Source organism: Schistocerca nitens, chromosome 1 (assembly GCF_023898315.1).
Source record: "Schistocerca nitens isolate TAMUIC-IGC-003100 chromosome 1, iqSchNite1.1, whole genome shotgun sequence".
NCBI lineage: Eukaryota > Metazoa > Arthropoda > Insecta > Orthoptera > Acrididae > Schistocerca > Schistocerca nitens.
Window position 1 is genome coordinate 792441009 of NC_064614.1, and position 17431 is coordinate 792458439.

General features: G+C 52.8%; 25 non-coding genes across 25 annotated transcripts; all 25 read right to left on the minus strand.

Annotated features, from left to right (window-relative positions):
• Positions 1 to 235: 235 nt before the first annotated feature.
• Positions 236 to 317, minus strand: Trnal-cag (transfer RNA leucine (anticodon CAG)). Its single transcript has one exon. It is a non-coding gene; the product is annotated as a tRNA-Leu (tRNA).
• Positions 318 to 5845: 5528 nt separating this feature from the next.
• Positions 5846 to 5917, minus strand: Trnah-gug (transfer RNA histidin (anticodon GUG)). The gene has a single exon. It is a non-coding gene; the product is annotated as a tRNA-His (tRNA).
• Positions 5918 to 6303: 386 nt separating this feature from the next.
• Trnae-cuc (transfer RNA glutamic acid (anticodon CUC)) lies at positions 6304 to 6375 on the minus strand. The gene has a single exon. It is a non-coding gene; the product is annotated as a tRNA-Glu (tRNA).
• A 282-nt stretch (positions 6376 to 6657) lies between these two features.
• Trnal-cag (transfer RNA leucine (anticodon CAG)) lies at positions 6658 to 6739 on the minus strand. The gene has a single exon. It is a non-coding gene; the product is annotated as a tRNA-Leu (tRNA).
• An 80-nt stretch (positions 6740 to 6819) lies between these two features.
• Trnal-uag (transfer RNA leucine (anticodon UAG)) lies at positions 6820 to 6901 on the minus strand. Its single transcript has one exon. It is a non-coding gene; the product is annotated as a tRNA-Leu (tRNA).
• Positions 6902 to 7659: 758 nt separating this feature from the next.
• Positions 7660 to 7731, minus strand: Trnah-gug (transfer RNA histidin (anticodon GUG)). The gene has a single exon. It is a non-coding gene; the product is annotated as a tRNA-His (tRNA).
• A 386-nt stretch (positions 7732 to 8117) lies between these two features.
• Positions 8118 to 8189, minus strand: Trnae-cuc (transfer RNA glutamic acid (anticodon CUC)). Its single transcript has one exon. It is a non-coding gene; the product is annotated as a tRNA-Glu (tRNA).
• A 282-nt stretch (positions 8190 to 8471) lies between these two features.
• On the minus strand, positions 8472 to 8553 carry Trnal-cag (transfer RNA leucine (anticodon CAG)). Its single transcript has one exon. It is a non-coding gene; the product is annotated as a tRNA-Leu (tRNA).
• An 80-nt stretch (positions 8554 to 8633) lies between these two features.
• Trnal-uag (transfer RNA leucine (anticodon UAG)) lies at positions 8634 to 8715 on the minus strand. The gene has a single exon. It is a non-coding gene; the product is annotated as a tRNA-Leu (tRNA).
• Positions 8716 to 9473: 758 nt separating this feature from the next.
• On the minus strand, positions 9474 to 9545 carry Trnah-gug (transfer RNA histidin (anticodon GUG)). Its single transcript has one exon. It is a non-coding gene; the product is annotated as a tRNA-His (tRNA).
• Positions 9546 to 9931: 386 nt separating this feature from the next.
• Positions 9932 to 10003, minus strand: Trnae-cuc (transfer RNA glutamic acid (anticodon CUC)). Its single transcript has one exon. It is a non-coding gene; the product is annotated as a tRNA-Glu (tRNA).
• A 282-nt stretch (positions 10004 to 10285) lies between these two features.
• On the minus strand, positions 10286 to 10367 carry Trnal-cag (transfer RNA leucine (anticodon CAG)). Its single transcript has one exon. It is a non-coding gene; the product is annotated as a tRNA-Leu (tRNA).
• An 80-nt stretch (positions 10368 to 10447) lies between these two features.
• Trnal-uag (transfer RNA leucine (anticodon UAG)) lies at positions 10448 to 10529 on the minus strand. Its single transcript has one exon. It is a non-coding gene; the product is annotated as a tRNA-Leu (tRNA).
• Positions 10530 to 11287: 758 nt separating this feature from the next.
• Trnah-gug (transfer RNA histidin (anticodon GUG)) lies at positions 11288 to 11359 on the minus strand. The gene has a single exon. It is a non-coding gene; the product is annotated as a tRNA-His (tRNA).
• Positions 11360 to 11745: 386 nt separating this feature from the next.
• Trnae-cuc (transfer RNA glutamic acid (anticodon CUC)) lies at positions 11746 to 11817 on the minus strand. Its single transcript has one exon. It is a non-coding gene; the product is annotated as a tRNA-Glu (tRNA).
• A 282-nt stretch (positions 11818 to 12099) lies between these two features.
• Trnal-cag (transfer RNA leucine (anticodon CAG)) lies at positions 12100 to 12181 on the minus strand. Its single transcript has one exon. It is a non-coding gene; the product is annotated as a tRNA-Leu (tRNA).
• An 80-nt stretch (positions 12182 to 12261) lies between these two features.
• Positions 12262 to 12343, minus strand: Trnal-uag (transfer RNA leucine (anticodon UAG)). Its single transcript has one exon. It is a non-coding gene; the product is annotated as a tRNA-Leu (tRNA).
• Positions 12344 to 13101: 758 nt separating this feature from the next.
• On the minus strand, positions 13102 to 13173 carry Trnah-gug (transfer RNA histidin (anticodon GUG)). Its single transcript has one exon. It is a non-coding gene; the product is annotated as a tRNA-His (tRNA).
• A 386-nt stretch (positions 13174 to 13559) lies between these two features.
• Positions 13560 to 13631, minus strand: Trnae-cuc (transfer RNA glutamic acid (anticodon CUC)). The gene has a single exon. It is a non-coding gene; the product is annotated as a tRNA-Glu (tRNA).
• A 282-nt stretch (positions 13632 to 13913) lies between these two features.
• Trnal-cag (transfer RNA leucine (anticodon CAG)) lies at positions 13914 to 13995 on the minus strand. The gene has a single exon. It is a non-coding gene; the product is annotated as a tRNA-Leu (tRNA).
• Positions 13996 to 14075: 80 nt separating this feature from the next.
• On the minus strand, positions 14076 to 14157 carry Trnal-uag (transfer RNA leucine (anticodon UAG)). The gene has a single exon. It is a non-coding gene; the product is annotated as a tRNA-Leu (tRNA).
• A 758-nt stretch (positions 14158 to 14915) lies between these two features.
• On the minus strand, positions 14916 to 14987 carry Trnah-gug (transfer RNA histidin (anticodon GUG)). Its single transcript has one exon. It is a non-coding gene; the product is annotated as a tRNA-His (tRNA).
• A 386-nt stretch (positions 14988 to 15373) lies between these two features.
• Positions 15374 to 15445, minus strand: Trnae-cuc (transfer RNA glutamic acid (anticodon CUC)). The gene has a single exon. It is a non-coding gene; the product is annotated as a tRNA-Glu (tRNA).
• Positions 15446 to 15727: 282 nt separating this feature from the next.
• Positions 15728 to 15809, minus strand: Trnal-cag (transfer RNA leucine (anticodon CAG)). The gene has a single exon. It is a non-coding gene; the product is annotated as a tRNA-Leu (tRNA).
• Positions 15810 to 15889: 80 nt separating this feature from the next.
• Positions 15890 to 15971, minus strand: Trnal-uag (transfer RNA leucine (anticodon UAG)). Its single transcript has one exon. It is a non-coding gene; the product is annotated as a tRNA-Leu (tRNA).
• Positions 15972 to 17431: the final 1460 nt, after the last annotated feature.

Below are 17431 nucleotides of genomic sequence, written 5' to 3' on the forward strand. Positions count from 1 at the left end.
AACTGTCGACAACTGTAAAAAATCCACTCTCTCGCGTTATAGAACGGCGTGCTCCGGACGCATTTCGTGGAGACGAACGCCAGCAATGATGAGAGCAAAAGGCGCCTCCAAATCCTGTCGTTGCACCACGCACTGTTCTACGGCAATTCACGAAGCAGAAGCTCACGCCTTGTTGTGCTGTTTTCTTTGCAGGCAATAAGCGCAGCCGTCTTCGACACAGGAAACATTACACGTTTGGCAGCTGTGGGGTTGGAACCCACGCCTCTCAAGAGACTGGTGCCTGAAACCAGCGCCTTAGACCGCTCGGCCACGCTACCTACACAACACGCGCGTCACAAGAGCTGCGTCCTACGCCACGAGAACACACCGCAGCGGCACAAAAGTGAGACGTAAAAATTGGCAACTGTTTTTTTTTTTTTTTTTTTTTTTTTTTTTTTTAACGGGCCTCCCAACTCCCCTTATAGCCCGGCCTTACGCTCTCCAAATAACGCCTTCGTCGGCGAGCTTCTCAGCTATAGTTAGTGCTGGTGCCAGACGTAACGTAAACGAAAACGAACGGTGACGAAAGAAAGGAGCAAAGTAAGTCTGCCTCCTCGGAGGCATTCCTCGTCAGAAGGGAAAACAGAAAGTATGCAACGACACTGAAAGCAGTGTAGTTACATGAAGGCACCGTGAAGTGTGAAAACAAAGAGAAAAGTATATATATAGAGACACATAGCCAGCTGGAAGAAGTCAAAGAAAAGTCCAGTCAGCACACAAAGCAAAACGCCGGCCAGCAATGCAAAAAATCATGAAACACGGACATACATTGTGAAGAACCGAATAACGGTGAGCACGCCGAAGAAACGACAAAGAAATGGAAAGAAGCCAATGCAATAAGGAAAAACACACCAGGAATCCTGACCAAAGTAAAATCAATGAAACACAACGATATGTCCACAAAAAAAAAAGGGGGAGGGTACACTTTCACGCAACGCCTCTCCTTGGCATCACGATCCCATACCAATACATGGCAGAGTGGGAAATAATAAGAAAATAAAGAAAGCGAAAACAAAACATCCCCGCATAATGCCATATACGAGGCATTTCCCAAGGGAGATACGTCTCCCGTTTACGTGATATTTATCGTTTCTGGTACTAAATATACATTCATCACAAGACGAGGGCACGTTCAATCACGTCATATTTTTAAGCAGGAAAATATAAATTTAATTAAGTCGACATCGGGAAAAGAGTATAAGCATGCGCCAAGGCGACATGCAAAAAATTCGCAAAAGTCAGAGCATAATCACTGAAAATATAAATTTAATTAAGTCGACATCGGGAAAAGAGGATAAGCATGCGCCAAGGCGACATGCAAAAGTCGCAAAAGTCAGAGCATAATCACTTCGAACACGGGACTTGCCATGTTCAGCCCATAAGTACGTAAGAAAAGCCAGACGGTCAGTCAGTTTAAGACAAAACAAAGAGTGGATGGTATGACCGAGTAACCAGACGGTGGCGTTGCGCTTGGTGGTCGGGAACACCTGACACTGGGGTACTATCGCATCTGCCACTATCACCTGCGCCATAGGCACCCTGGTGATGAGACTCACCATGTCCCGGTGCAAAACCTCACACAGCTCCAGACCATAAAAGAGCCGCCGCGCCGCGTAGTCGCTGCCGGAAGGAGCGTAAACAGTAACAAACACGACGCCTGCAATAGTGCACGCAATAGCGCGGCCAGGAGGTAGACACTCAATATTCGTGACACTAAGGCCGGGACAGACTAATATAGCAGTACCGGTGACGTCATCAGACACCACATTGTCCACAATAACGTAGTCACACAGATCGGTCAGAAGCATCAGAGCCTCACGTGCCACTTCTTGCAAAAAGGTGACATGGCAACGGGTTTCACATAAAAGAGTGTTTAAGGCAAGGACCGTATACGGACTACGCATTTCGGTAACATCGACTGTAAGAATATGCCACCGACGCGTGTCAGGAACCAGACACAACGCAAGGAACAACAAATGCAGTGTTCACAAGAAGCGAAGCAGTAGCGCCGCGAAGGTAGCGTTTATTGTGGACAAGATCGGCAAAATGGCATACCGACAGGTGGCAGGTAGCATACACAGAATACACACGAAATAAATGTCCACAATAAAGGTCACAACGGCTCCGCCAAAGCAAAGCAACATGTGAACACGAACGGCGAAAATGATCCACCGCAGGCTACCGAACTCCAGGCACAGCTAAAACCAACAATTAAGCACAGACAAGAAGCACAGACAAGAAGAGGCGCCCCGGCACAGCGAGAACGACGCAGTCGAGCGACAGGATCGATAGAAAACAAACCGCCGACGCCGTACACAAAGCAAATCACAGGCACAAAGTGGCACAGCAGAAGGTCATGGGCGCAACCAAACGACGCATACAATCGACAAATAACGGTAAAAGTCATCCCCAACAGGTGCAGACAGGAACATAGGTAAAATAATAAATGATACTGACAGAGTAAAAGTACATATTCGCCGCCAATACAATGCCATGCAGTTCGTCGGCATGAGCGATGAGACATCGCCTCCGACGGGGGCACACACCAGACACAGACAAAGACAATACATAATAACTATAATTATTAAGAATAAAAGTAACGGGCACAACTGCGGAAGCAACGGCGTCACAAGGAGTATACACTGTGGCTACACAGTGACGAAAAGTTCCGCCCGCGTACAACAAATACAAGACACATGTAAAGGCGAATAAAACAGTTCGCACAAATTTGCAGGCACATGCGCCGCCAAACGACGCAAGGTAGTGGCAAGCACAATGAAATATGTCCGCAACGGATGTCACTCATCAGACGCGAGGAAAAAAAGTATGCGCACAACAAAAGCGGCACATGCACCGGTAAGACAGCGCATGGTAGTGAGAGTTACGGGGTAAACACACAATCAATGCGTGGCAGACCCCAGACACAAACGACGTGACACAACTTGTGAAACAGAAATGTGCACATCGTAAAAAGCACCCGTGCATCCGTAATGATCCAAGGGAGCGGCAATAACGACTAAAATGTGCCTCCGAACGAGCGGCGGATACCCGACACATGTAGAAATGCCAGACACAGTTAGATACATTACAAATAAAGGTACACAAATATGGGTGCAGTGGCGCTACCAAAACGCCACTCGTGAGCGACAATAAAGGTTAAAACGCGCAACAGACCGGTGTCACACAACACAGATGAGGAAACGCCACAAAAAAACAATGTTAGACTGAAACAACGATGAAAACATGCACGCTGCCAAGCAATGAGAAAATTCACGTTACGTACCGGGGCCAGACCCGTGTCCCACCTCCACTTCCGCCGCCCAGTCACACTTTTCACTAGAAAATACGGGGGGCTGAACCACGTCCGTGCCCATACTAACAGCGGCACCGGAAGGAGCCGCCGTGGCAGGTCCAGCGCCGGCGGCAGAATCAGATCCAGACTCCTGTGAGGGCGGCCGGATGCGACGGCAATGTGAGTCGTCCGATTTGCGTTTGCCTGCCAAATGTGCAGGCGACACGCTCGAAACAACGTCCATCGCCATATCGCTTGCCACGACAGGTGCCGTTTGAGTAAGCAAAACCTTAAGCTGACGAACTTTCTCGTCCCGCTTGGATTCCGCGGAACTCACGGACGCCGCAGGCTGACTGCAAGCGGCAGGCCGCTGCCGACGGCGATCGGAAGCCGACGCCTGCCGCGAGTCAACAACTGCGCGCTGCGAGGCCCGTTGTAACTTTTTCTGTTTAGAGGAGGACTTGTAGGGTGGGACGCAAGTCACCACCGGGGACGGCGTTCGCGCTTTACGAGAAGAAACACCCGAAATACTAGCGCTGCGAATGCGAGTAACGTTGTCAGCCCTCTCAGTCGGCCGTTCCCGACGCGGTTTGGGTTCCGCGGGGGCGTCAAGACGCTCCTCACGGTCAACAACAACGGTGGCAGCATCGGACACATTCTTAGGCACAACAGAGGGAGCAGCCTCGGGAACAGGTTCCGATACGGACAGCGTTACAGCTGCCGGTACGGGGTCAGACACAATCGGTAGCCCAAGTTCATCAACAGCCGGCGGAGCAGGCACGGGGGCCGCTACTTGCACAGGCACAGAAAGCACAGGCAACGCCGGGGAGCTATCAGCAACAAGAACGGGAGGTGTAACGTCCATAGCAACAACGTCGTCTACAATTTCAGGAACAGACACACGACTAGCACGCGCGGGGGAGGCGCCAAGCGCGACCGCCGCCCACGTCACCTCGTCCTGACCGTCTGTCCGTGGTAGTTGCACAGGGCGACTACGTTTCGGACAGTCCTGTCGAAAATGTCCGGTACCATTACAAAAAGAACAGGTCGCCGGTTGGCCGCTATAAGTTATAAAGGCCCGATGGCCAGCAACAACAACAAAGGACGGTATATGCTGTCGGACAATCATGCGGACACTACGAACACCATTCTCAACATCATAATAGTAAGCTGACGACCATTTCTCTTTTACAACCGAAAGCACTGTACCGTACGGAAGTAAGCTACGAGAAATAGTTTCGTTTCTCACTTCGAATGGCAAGTTAAACACGCGTACAGTACGGATACCATAACCCGCGTTCGACAGCACAACATCACTAATAGTACCGTCAAGGTGCTGAATTTTACGGACACCACCATTAACATTGACTAAAGTGTCACACATATCAGAAGAGGACAATTTAAGAAACAACGAATTAAGGAACGCGTCAAGTTGAACGCCGAGGACTACACTTTTCGGCAATTGCAGGTCGTTTTTAATCCACTGGTGAATTTCGAAAGCCGTAGGCCTACGCACGGATCTATCAAACGCGCACTGAATATTATTCTGACGATTTTCTGAATTATCGAGATCCATGGTACTCACAAAAAGATGAAATCACAGAAGAAACAGCGACGCGAAGCACACACCGCCAACCGCGATCCGCAGGTAAACACAGCCCGGCACGCCGCAGCGAGCGCGCGATGTGTTCGGGCCCACGGCTCCGAAGAGACTGGTGCCTAAAACCAGCGCCTTAGACCGCTCGGCCACGTTACCGCTGGAGCACGAGCGGCGAAACGTTTCCTTTGTAGTACAAAGATCACTCCGAAATGTAAGTGTCTTGGCAATCGCTGTGCCATGTATTTCCACTGCTCTCCCACTGGAAGCGTCTCTTTAGGCCATCCACAACAAGAAAATGCCGTGCCCGCCGTATGGTAGCGACGCCACTTGTCTGTAGCTGTCGTAGTTAAGGAGACAGCATCGAGAGACGTTTTCGTGCTGTGACCAGGTTTCGAACCTGGGCTTTCCGTAACCACTAAAGTATCATAGCTGTACCTGTCAGGCGGAGCTAGAATGCTCCATGTAACAAACATATGTGAGCTCAAGGAGGTTACACGTGAAGAGAAAGCGGCAGGTTAACACGACTACAGCAAAACCCCTGGCAGCGCTGGGATTCGAACCGACGCCTACGAAGAGACTGGTGCCTTAAACCAGCGCCATAGAGCGCTCGGCCATGCTACGTGCGCTGCAATGGGCACCAGTGTTCCTAGCATTTGTAGAAACAGTGCACGCCACAGCTTCCTGTTCTGCTGGGGCTGGCTGCTCATCCATCGCACTTCAAAACAACTGCCCTTTTCGACTACAGAGAGCAGCGGACGTCTGCGCTCTGGGAGGCGACATTACGTGTTGGTGAGGAAGTGATAGTGCAAACTGCGGCCTGCGGAACACGAGTGACAAAATCAAGAGAGCACTGTCATTTCGAGTACTCGTGCACTATCGCTATTGCAACGGCAGTAAGGCAAAACTTTCAAAATTGCCGTGACCAGGATTCGAACCTGGGTTATTGCGGCCACAACGCAATGTCCTAACCACTAGACGATCACGGCCACGGCCACGAAGCCACCCACGAAAGCAGCTGGCAGGAATGCAAGTGGCGATACACAGCAAAGCCTAGGCCAAGGTGTACGCCACAGCAGTGTCAGACACGGTCCGCATCACGTGTATACGAGCAAATGAACGTTGCTGCGCTGTCAGGACACTAACTACAGTGGTTAGCTGCATTCACCTCCGTGGCAATATCTTGCAGTCCTCCAAGCCTCTTGACTACAGGTACCCGTATGTGGCTGGATAACAAGTGGATAGATGCCGCATCTCTCTCGCCGTCAGGTGTTGCCACGAATCATACTTAACGTGGCTTTCTGCACGCGTCAGCGTAGCGTCAGTCGAGCTAAGTCGGGACAAGTCGCATAAGAGGAGCAACAAAAACGCGCATTTCCGGTACCGGGAATCGAACCCGGGCCTCCTGGGTGAGAGCCAGGTATCCTAGCCACTAGACCACACCGGATAACGGCGGCAGCGCTCTTCCAGCGAACGCAGCAACCACGCACGGTTAACTGTCGACAACTGTAAAAAATCCACTCTCTCGCGTTATAGAACGGCGTGCTCCGGACGCATTTCGTGGAGACGAACGCCAGCAATGATGAGAGCAAAAGGCGCCTCCAAATCCTGTCGTTGCACCACGCACTGTTCTACGGCAATTCACGAAGCAGAAGCTCACGCCTTGTTGTGCTGTTTTCTTTGCAGGCAATAAGCGCAGCCGTCTTCGACACAGGAAACATTACACGTTTGGCAGCTGTGGGGTTGGAACCCACGCCTCTCAAGAGACTGGTGCCTGAAACCAGCGCCTTAGACCGCTCGGCCACGCTACCTACACAACACGCGCGTCACAAGAGCTGCGTCCTACGCCACGAGAACACACCGCAGCGGCACAAAAGTGAGACGTAAAAATTGGCAACGGTGGGATTCGAACCCACGCCTCCGAAGAGACTGGTGCCTAAAACCAGCGCCTTAGACCGCTCGGCCACGTTACCGCTGGAGCACGAGCGGCGAAACGTTTCCTTTGTAGTACAAAGATCACTCCGAAATGTAAGTGTCTTGGCAATCGCTGTGCCATGTATTTCCACTGCTCTCCCACTGGAAGCGTCTCTTTAGGCCATCCACAACAAGAAAATGCCGTGCCCGCCGTATGGTAGCGACGCCACTTGTCTGTAGCTGTCGTAGTTAAGGAGACAGCATCGAGAGACGTTTTCGTGCTGTGACCAGGTTTCGAACCTGGGCTTTCCGTAACCACTAAAGTATCATAGCTGTACCTGTCAGGCGGAGCTAGAATGCTCCATGTAACAAACATATGTGAGCTCAAGGAGGTTACACGTGAAGAGAAAGCGGCAGGTTAACACGACTACAGCAAAACCCCTGGCAGCGCTGGGATTCGAACCGACGCCTACGAAGAGACTGGTGCCTTAAACCAGCGCCATAGAGCGCTCGGCCATGCTACGTGCGCTGCAATGGGCACCAGTGTTCCTAGCATTTGTAGAAACAGTGCACGCCACAGCTTCCTGTTCTGCTGGGGCTGGCTGCTCATCCATCGCACTTCAAAACAACTGCCCTTTTCGACTACAGAGAGCAGCGGACGTCTGCGCTCTGGGAGGCGACATTACGTGTTGGTGAGGAAGTGATAGTGCAAACTGCGGCCTGCGGAACACGAGTGACAAAATCAAGAGAGCACTGTCATTTCGAGTACTCGTGCACTATCGCTATTGCAACGGCAGTAAGGCAAAACTTTCAAAATTGCCGTGACCAGGATTCGAACCTGGGTTATTGCGGCCACAACGCAATGTCCTAACCACTAGACGATCACGGCCACGGCCACGAAGCCACCCACGAAAGCAGCTGGCAGGAATGCAAGTGGCGATACACAGCAAAGCCTAGGCCAAGGTGTACGCCACAGCAGTGTCAGACACGGTCCGCATCACGTGTATACGAGCAAATGAACGTTGCTGCGCTGTCAGGACACTAACTACAGTGGTTAGCTGCATTCACCTCCGTGGCAATATCTTGCAGTCCTCCAAGCCTCTTGACTACAGGTACCCGTATGTGGCTGGATAACAAGTGGATAGATGCCGCATCTCTCTCGCCGTCAGGTGTTGCCACGAATCATACTTAACGTGGCTTTCTGCACGCGTCAGCGTAGCGTCAGTCGAGCTAAGTCGGGACAAGTCGCATAAGAGGAGCAACAAAAACGCGCATTTCCGGTACCGGGAATCGAACCCGGGCCTCCTGGGTGAGAGCCAGGTATCCTAGCCACTAGACCACACCGGATAACGGCGGCAGCGCTCTTCCAGCGAACGCAGCAACCACGCACGGTTAACTGTCGACAACTGTAAAAAATCCACTCTCTCGCGTTATAGAACGGCGTGCTCCGGACGCATTTCGTGGAGACGAACGCCAGCAATGATGAGAGCAAAAGGCGCCTCCAAATCCTGTCGTTGCACCACGCACTGTTCTACGGCAATTCACGAAGCAGAAGCTCACGCCTTGTTGTGCTGTTTTCTTTGCAGGCAATAAGCGCAGCCGTCTTCGACACAGGAAACATTACACGTTTGGCAGCTGTGGGGTTGGAACCCACGCCTCTCAAGAGACTGGTGCCTGAAACCAGCGCCTTAGACCGCTCGGCCACGCTACCTACACAACACGCGCGTCACAAGAGCTGCGTCCTACGCCACGAGAACACACCGCAGCGGCACAAAAGTGAGACGTAAAAATTGGCAACGGTGGGATTCGAACCCACGCCTCCGAAGAGACTGGTGCCTAAAACCAGCGCCTTAGACCGCTCGGCCACGTTACCGCTGGAGCACGAGCGGCGAAACGTTTCCTTTGTAGTACAAAGATCACTCCGAAATGTAAGTGTCTTGGCAATCGCTGTGCCATGTATTTCCACTGCTCTCCCACTGGAAGCGTCTCTTTAGGCCATCCACAACAAGAAAATGCCGTGCCCGCCGTATGGTAGCGACGCCACTTGTCTGTAGCTGTCGTAGTTAAGGAGACAGCATCGAGAGACGTTTTCGTGCTGTGACCAGGTTTCGAACCTGGGCTTTCCGTAACCACTAAAGTATCATAGCTGTACCTGTCAGGCGGAGCTAGAATGCTCCATGTAACAAACATATGTGAGCTCAAGGAGGTTACACGTGAAGAGAAAGCGGCAGGTTAACACGACTACAGCAAAACCCCTGGCAGCGCTGGGATTCGAACCGACGCCTACGAAGAGACTGGTGCCTTAAACCAGCGCCATAGAGCGCTCGGCCATGCTACGTGCGCTGCAATGGGCACCAGTGTTCCTAGCATTTGTAGAAACAGTGCACGCCACAGCTTCCTGTTCTGCTGGGGCTGGCTGCTCATCCATCGCACTTCAAAACAACTGCCCTTTTCGACTACAGAGAGCAGCGGACGTCTGCGCTCTGGGAGGCGACATTACGTGTTGGTGAGGAAGTGATAGTGCAAACTGCGGCCTGCGGAACACGAGTGACAAAATCAAGAGAGCACTGTCATTTCGAGTACTCGTGCACTATCGCTATTGCAACGGCAGTAAGGCAAAACTTTCAAAATTGCCGTGACCAGGATTCGAACCTGGGTTATTGCGGCCACAACGCAATGTCCTAACCACTAGACGATCACGGCCACGGCCACGAAGCCACCCACGAAAGCAGCTGGCAGGAATGCAAGTGGCGATACACAGCAAAGCCTAGGCCAAGGTGTACGCCACAGCAGTGTCAGACACGGTCCGCATCACGTGTATACGAGCAAATGAACGTTGCTGCGCTGTCAGGACACTAACTACAGTGGTTAGCTGCATTCACCTCCGTGGCAATATCTTGCAGTCCTCCAAGCCTCTTGACTACAGGTACCCGTATGTGGCTGGATAACAAGTGGATAGATGCCGCATCTCTCTCGCCGTCAGGTGTTGCCACGAATCATACTTAACGTGGCTTTCTGCACGCGTCAGCGTAGCGTCAGTCGAGCTAAGTCGGGACAAGTCGCATAAGAGGAGCAACAAAAACGCGCATTTCCGGTACCGGGAATCGAACCCGGGCCTCCTGGGTGAGAGCCAGGTATCCTAGCCACTAGACCACACCGGATAACGGCGGCAGCGCTCTTCCAGCGAACGCAGCAACCACGCACGGTTAACTGTCGACAACTGTAAAAAATCCACTCTCTCGCGTTATAGAACGGCGTGCTCCGGACGCATTTCGTGGAGACGAACGCCAGCAATGATGAGAGCAAAAGGCGCCTCCAAATCCTGTCGTTGCACCACGCACTGTTCTACGGCAATTCACGAAGCAGAAGCTCACGCCTTGTTGTGCTGTTTTCTTTGCAGGCAATAAGCGCAGCCGTCTTCGACACAGGAAACATTACACGTTTGGCAGCTGTGGGGTTGGAACCCACGCCTCTCAAGAGACTGGTGCCTGAAACCAGCGCCTTAGACCGCTCGGCCACGCTACCTACACAACACGCGCGTCACAAGAGCTGCGTCCTACGCCACGAGAACACACCGCAGCGGCACAAAAGTGAGACGTAAAAATTGGCAACGGTGGGATTCGAACCCACGCCTCCGAAGAGACTGGTGCCTAAAACCAGCGCCTTAGACCGCTCGGCCACGTTACCGCTGGAGCACGAGCGGCGAAACGTTTCCTTTGTAGTACAAAGATCACTCCGAAATGTAAGTGTCTTGGCAATCGCTGTGCCATGTATTTCCACTGCTCTCCCACTGGAAGCGTCTCTTTAGGCCATCCACAACAAGAAAATGCCGTGCCCGCCGTATGGTAGCGACGCCACTTGTCTGTAGCTGTCGTAGTTAAGGAGACAGCATCGAGAGACGTTTTCGTGCTGTGACCAGGTTTCGAACCTGGGCTTTCCGTAACCACTAAAGTATCATAGCTGTACCTGTCAGGCGGAGCTAGAATGCTCCATGTAACAAACATATGTGAGCTCAAGGAGGTTACACGTGAAGAGAAAGCGGCAGGTTAACACGACTACAGCAAAACCCCTGGCAGCGCTGGGATTCGAACCGACGCCTACGAAGAGACTGGTGCCTTAAACCAGCGCCATAGAGCGCTCGGCCATGCTACGTGCGCTGCAATGGGCACCAGTGTTCCTAGCATTTGTAGAAACAGTGCACGCCACAGCTTCCTGTTCTGCTGGGGCTGGCTGCTCATCCATCGCACTTCAAAACAACTGCCCTTTTCGACTACAGAGAGCAGCGGACGTCTGCGCTCTGGGAGGCGACATTACGTGTTGGTGAGGAAGTGATAGTGCAAACTGCGGCCTGCGGAACACGAGTGACAAAATCAAGAGAGCACTGTCATTTCGAGTACTCGTGCACTATCGCTATTGCAACGGCAGTAAGGCAAAACTTTCAAAATTGCCGTGACCAGGATTCGAACCTGGGTTATTGCGGCCACAACGCAATGTCCTAACCACTAGACGATCACGGCCACGGCCACGAAGCCACCCACGAAAGCAGCTGGCAGGAATGCAAGTGGCGATACACAGCAAAGCCTAGGCCAAGGTGTACGCCACAGCAGTGTCAGACACGGTCCGCATCACGTGTATACGAGCAAATGAACGTTGCTGCGCTGTCAGGACACTAACTACAGTGGTTAGCTGCATTCACCTCCGTGGCAATATCTTGCAGTCCTCCAAGCCTCTTGACTACAGGTACCCGTATGTGGCTGGATAACAAGTGGATAGATGCCGCATCTCTCTCGCCGTCAGGTGTTGCCACGAATCATACTTAACGTGGCTTTCTGCACGCGTCAGCGTAGCGTCAGTCGAGCTAAGTCGGGACAAGTCGCATAAGAGGAGCAACAAAAACGCGCATTTCCGGTACCGGGAATCGAACCCGGGCCTCCTGGGTGAGAGCCAGGTATCCTAGCCACTAGACCACACCGGATAACGGCGGCAGCGCTCTTCCAGCGAACGCAGCAACCACGCACGGTTAACTGTCGACAACTGTAAAAAATCCACTCTCTCGCGTTATAGAACGGCGTGCTCCGGACGCATTTCGTGGAGACGAACGCCAGCAATGATGAGAGCAAAAGGCGCCTCCAAATCCTGTCGTTGCACCACGCACTGTTCTACGGCAATTCACGAAGCAGAAGCTCACGCCTTGTTGTGCTGTTTTCTTTGCAGGCAATAAGCGCAGCCGTCTTCGACACAGGAAACATTACACGTTTGGCAGCTGTGGGGTTGGAACCCACGCCTCTCAAGAGACTGGTGCCTGAAACCAGCGCCTTAGACCGCTCGGCCACGCTACCTACACAACACGCGCGTCACAAGAGCTGCGTCCTACGCCACGAGAACACACCGCAGCGGCACAAAAGTGAGACGTAAAAATTGGCAACGGTGGGATTCGAACCCACGCCTCCGAAGAGACTGGTGCCTAAAACCAGCGCCTTAGACCGCTCGGCCACGTTACCGCTGGAGCACGAGCGGCGAAACGTTTCCTTTGTAGTACAAAGATCACTCCGAAATGTAAGTGTCTTGGCAATCGCTGTGCCATGTATTTCCACTGCTCTCCCACTGGAAGCGTCTCTTTAGGCCATCCACAACAAGAAAATGCCGTGCCCGCCGTATGGTAGCGACGCCACTTGTCTGTAGCTGTCGTAGTTAAGGAGACAGCATCGAGAGACGTTTTCGTGCTGTGACCAGGTTTCGAACCTGGGCTTTCCGTAACCACTAAAGTATCATAGCTGTACCTGTCAGGCGGAGCTAGAATGCTCCATGTAACAAACATATGTGAGCTCAAGGAGGTTACACGTGAAGAGAAAGCGGCAGGTTAACACGACTACAGCAAAACCCCTGGCAGCGCTGGGATTCGAACCGACGCCTACGAAGAGACTGGTGCCTTAAACCAGCGCCATAGAGCGCTCGGCCATGCTACGTGCGCTGCAATGGGCACCAGTGTTCCTAGCATTTGTAGAAACAGTGCACGCCACAGCTTCCTGTTCTGCTGGGGCTGGCTGCTCATCCATCGCACTTCAAAACAACTGCCCTTTTCGACTACAGAGAGCAGCGGACGTCTGCGCTCTGGGAGGCGACATTACGTGTTGGTGAGGAAGTGATAGTGCAAACTGCGGCCTGCGGAACACGAGTGACAAAATCAAGAGAGCACTGTCATTTCGAGTACTCGTGCACTATCGCTATTGCAACGGCAGTAAGGCAAAACTTTCAAAATTGCCGTGACCAGGATTCGAACCTGGGTTATTGCGGCCACAACGCAATGTCCTAACCACTAGACGATCACGGCCACGGCCACGAAGCCACCCACGAAAGCAGCTGGCAGGAATGCAAGTGGCGATACACAGCAAAGCCTAGGCCAAGGTGTACGCCACAGCAGTGTCAGACACGGTCCGCATCACGTGTATACGAGCAAATGAACGTTGCTGCGCTGTCAGGACACTAACTACAGTGGTTAGCTGCATTCACCTCCGTGGCAATATCTTGCAGTCCTCCAAGCCTCTTGACTACAGGTACCCGTATGTGGCTGGATAACAAGTGGATAGATGCCGCATCTCTCTCGCCGTCAGGTGTTGCCACGAATCATACTTAACGTGGCTTTCTGCACGCGTCAGCGTAGCGTCAGTCGAGCTAAGTCGGGACAAGTCGCATAAGAGGAGCAACAAAAACGCGCATTTCCGGTACCGGGAATCGAACCCGGGCCTCCTGGGTGAGAGCCAGGTATCCTAGCCACTAGACCACACCGGATAACGGCGGCAGCGCTCTTCCAGCGAACGCAGCAACCACGCACGGTTAACTGTCGACAACTGTAAAAAATCCACTCTCTCGCGTTATAGAACGGCGTGCTCCGGACGCATTTCGTGGAGACGAACGCCAGCAATGATGAGAGCAAAAGGCGCCTCCAAATCCTGTCGTTGCACCACGCACTGTTCTACGGCAATTCACGAAGCAGAAGCTCACGCCTTGTTGTGCTGTTTTCTTTGCAGGCAATAAGCGCAGCCGTCTTCGACACAGGAAACATTACACGTTTGGCAGCTGTGGGGTTGGAACCCACGCCTCTCAAGAGACTGGTGCCTGAAACCAGCGCCTTAGACCGCTCGGCCACGCTACCTACACAACACGCGCGTCACAAGAGCTGCGTCCTACGCCACGAGAACACACCGCAGCGGCACAAAAGTGAGACGTAAAAATTGGCAACGGTGGGATTCGAACCCACGCCTCCGAAGAGACTGGTGCCTAAAACCAGCGCCTTAGACCGCTCGGCCACGTTACCGCTGGAGCACGAGCGGCGAAACGTTTCCTTTGTAGTACAAAGATCACTCCGAAATGTAAGTGTCTTGGCAATCGCTGTGCCATGTATTTCCACTGCTCTCCCACTGGAAGCGTCTCTTTAGGCCATCCACAACAAGAAAATGCCGTGCCCGCCGTATGGTAGCGACGCCACTTGTCTGTAGCTGTCGTAGTTAAGGAGACAGCATCGAGAGACGTTTTCGTGCTGTGACCAGGTTTCGAACCTGGGCTTTCCGTAACCACTAAAGTATCATAGCTGTACCTGTCAGGCGGAGCTAGAATGCTCCATGTAACAAACATATGTGAGCTCAAGGAGGTTACACGTGAAGAGAAAGCGGCAGGTTAACACGACTACAGCAAAACCCCTGGCAGCGCTGGGATTCGAACCGACGCCTACGAAGAGACTGGTGCCTTAAACCAGCGCCATAGAGCGCTCGGCCATGCTACGTGCGCTGCAATGGGCACCAGTGTTCCTAGCATTTGTAGAAACAGTGCACGCCACAGCTTCCTGTTCTGCTGGGGCTGGCTGCTCATCCATCGCACTTCAAAACAACTGCCCTTTTCGACTACAGAGAGCAGCGGACGTCTGCGCTCTGGGAGGCGACATTACGTGTTGGTGAGGAAGTGATAGTGCAAACTGCGGCCTGCGGAACACGAGTGACAAAATCAAGAGAGCACTGTCATTTCGAGTACTCGTGCACTATCGCTATTGCAACGGCAGTAAGGCAAAACTTTCAAAATTGCCGTGACCAGGATTCGAACCTGGGTTATTGCGGCCACAACGCAATGTCCTAACCACTAGACGATCACGGCCACGGCCACGAAGCCACCCACGAAAGCAGCTGGCAGGAATGCAAGTGGCGATACACAGCAAAGCCTAGGCCAAGGTGTACGCCACAGCAGTGTCAGACACGGTCCGCATCACGTGTATACGAGCAAATGAACGTTGCTGCGCTGTCAGGACACTAACTACAGTGGTTAGCTGCATTCACCTCCGTGGCAATATCTTGCAGTCCTCCAAGCCTCTTGACTACAGGTACCCGTATGTGGCTGGATAACAAGTGGATAGATGCCGCATCTCTCTCGCCGTCAGGTGTTGCCACGAATCATACTTAACGTGGCTTTCTGCACGCGTCAGCGTAGCGTCAGTCGAGCTAAGTCGGGACAAGTCGCATAAGAGGAGCAACAAAAACGCGCATTTCCGGTACCGGGAATCGAACCCGGGCCTCCTGGGTGAGAGCCAGGTATCCTAGCCACTAGACCACACCGGATAACGGCGGCAGCGCTCTTCCAGCGAACGCAGCAACCACGCACGGTTAACTGTCGACAACTGTAAAAAATCCACTCTCTCGCGTTATAGAACGGCGTGCTCCGGACGCATTTCGTGGAGACGAACGCCAGCAATGATGAGAGCAAAAGGCGCCTCCAAATCCTGTCGTTGCACCACGCACTGTTCTACGGCAATTCACGAAGCAGAAGCTCACGCCTTGTTGTGCTGTTTTCTTTGCAGGCAATAAGCGCAGCCGTCTTCGACACAGGAAACATTACACGTTTGGCAGCTGTGGGGTTGGAACCCACGCCTCTCAAGAGACTGGTGCCTGAAACCAGCGCCTTAGACCGCTCGGCCACGCTACCTACACAACACGCGCGTCACAAGAGCTGCGTCCTACGCCACGAGAACACACCGCAGCGGCACAAAAGTGAGACGTAAAAATTGGCAACGGTGGGATTCGAACCCACGCCTCCGAAGAGACTGGTGCCTAAAACCAGCGCCTTAGACCGCTCGGCCACGTTACCGCTGGAGCACGAGCGGCGAAACGTTTCCTTTGTAGTACAAAGATCACTCCGAAATGTAAGTGTCTTGGCAATCGCTGTGCCATGTATTTCCACTGCTCTCCCACTGGAAGCGTCTCTTTAGGCCATCCACAACAAGAAAATGCCGTGCCCGCCGTATGGTAGCGACGCCACTTGTCTGTAGCTGTCGTAGTTAAGGAGACAGCATCGAGAGACGTTTTCGTGCTGTGACCAGGTTTCGAACCTGGGCTTTCCGTAACCACTAAAGTATCATAGCTGTACCTGTCAGGCGGAGCTAGAATGCTCCATGTAACAAACATATGTGAGCTCAAGGAGGTTACACGTGAAGAGAAAGCGGCAGGTTAACACGACTACAGCAAAACCCCTGGCAGCGCTGGGATTCGAAACCGACGCCTACGAAGAGACTGGTGCCTTAAACCAGCGCCATAGAGCGCTCGGCCATGCTACGTGCGCTGCAATGGGCACCAGTGTTCCTAGCATTTGTAGAAACAGTGCACGCCACAGCTTCCTGTTCTGCTGGGGCTGGCTGCTCATCCATCGCACTTCAAAACAACTGCCCTTTTCGACTACAGAGAGCAGCGGACGTCTGCGCTCTGGGAGGCGACATTACGTGTTGGTGAGGAAGTGATAGTGCAAACTGCGGCCTGCGGAACACGAGTGACAAAATCAAGAGAGCACTGTCATTTCGAGTACTCGTGCACTATCGCTATTGCAACGGCAGTAAGGCAAAACTTTCAAAATTGCCGTGACCAGATTCGAACCTGGGTTATTGCGGCCACAACGCAATGTCCTAACCACTAGACGATCACGGCCACGGCCACGAAGCCACCCACGAAAGCAGCTGGCAGGAATGCAAGTGGCGATACACAGCAAAGCCTAGGCCAAGGTGTACGCCACAGCAGTGTCCAGACACGGTCCGCATCACGTGTATACGAGCAAATGAACGTTGCTGCGCTGTCAGGACACTAACTACAGTGGTTAGCTGCATTCACCTCCGTGGCAATATCTTGCAGTCCTCCAAGCCTCTTGACTACAGGTACCCGTATGTGGCTGGATAACAAGTGGATAGATGCCGCATCTCTCTCGCCGTCAGGTGTTGCCACGAATCATACTTAACGTGGCTTTCTGCACGCGTCAGCGTAGCGTCAGTCGAGCTAAGTCGGGACAAGTCGCATAAGAGGAGCAACAAAAACGCGCATTTCCGGTACCGGGAATCGAACCCGGGCCTCCTGGGTGAGAGCCAGGTATCCTAGCCACTAGACCACACCGGATAACGGCGGCAGCGCTCTTCCAGCGAACGCAGCAACCACGCACGGTTAACTGTCGACAACTGTAAAAAATCCACTCTCTCGCGTTATAGAACGGCGTGCTCCGGACGCATTTCGTGGAGACGAACGCCAGCAATGATGAGAGCAAAAGGCGCCTCCAAATCTGTCGTTGCA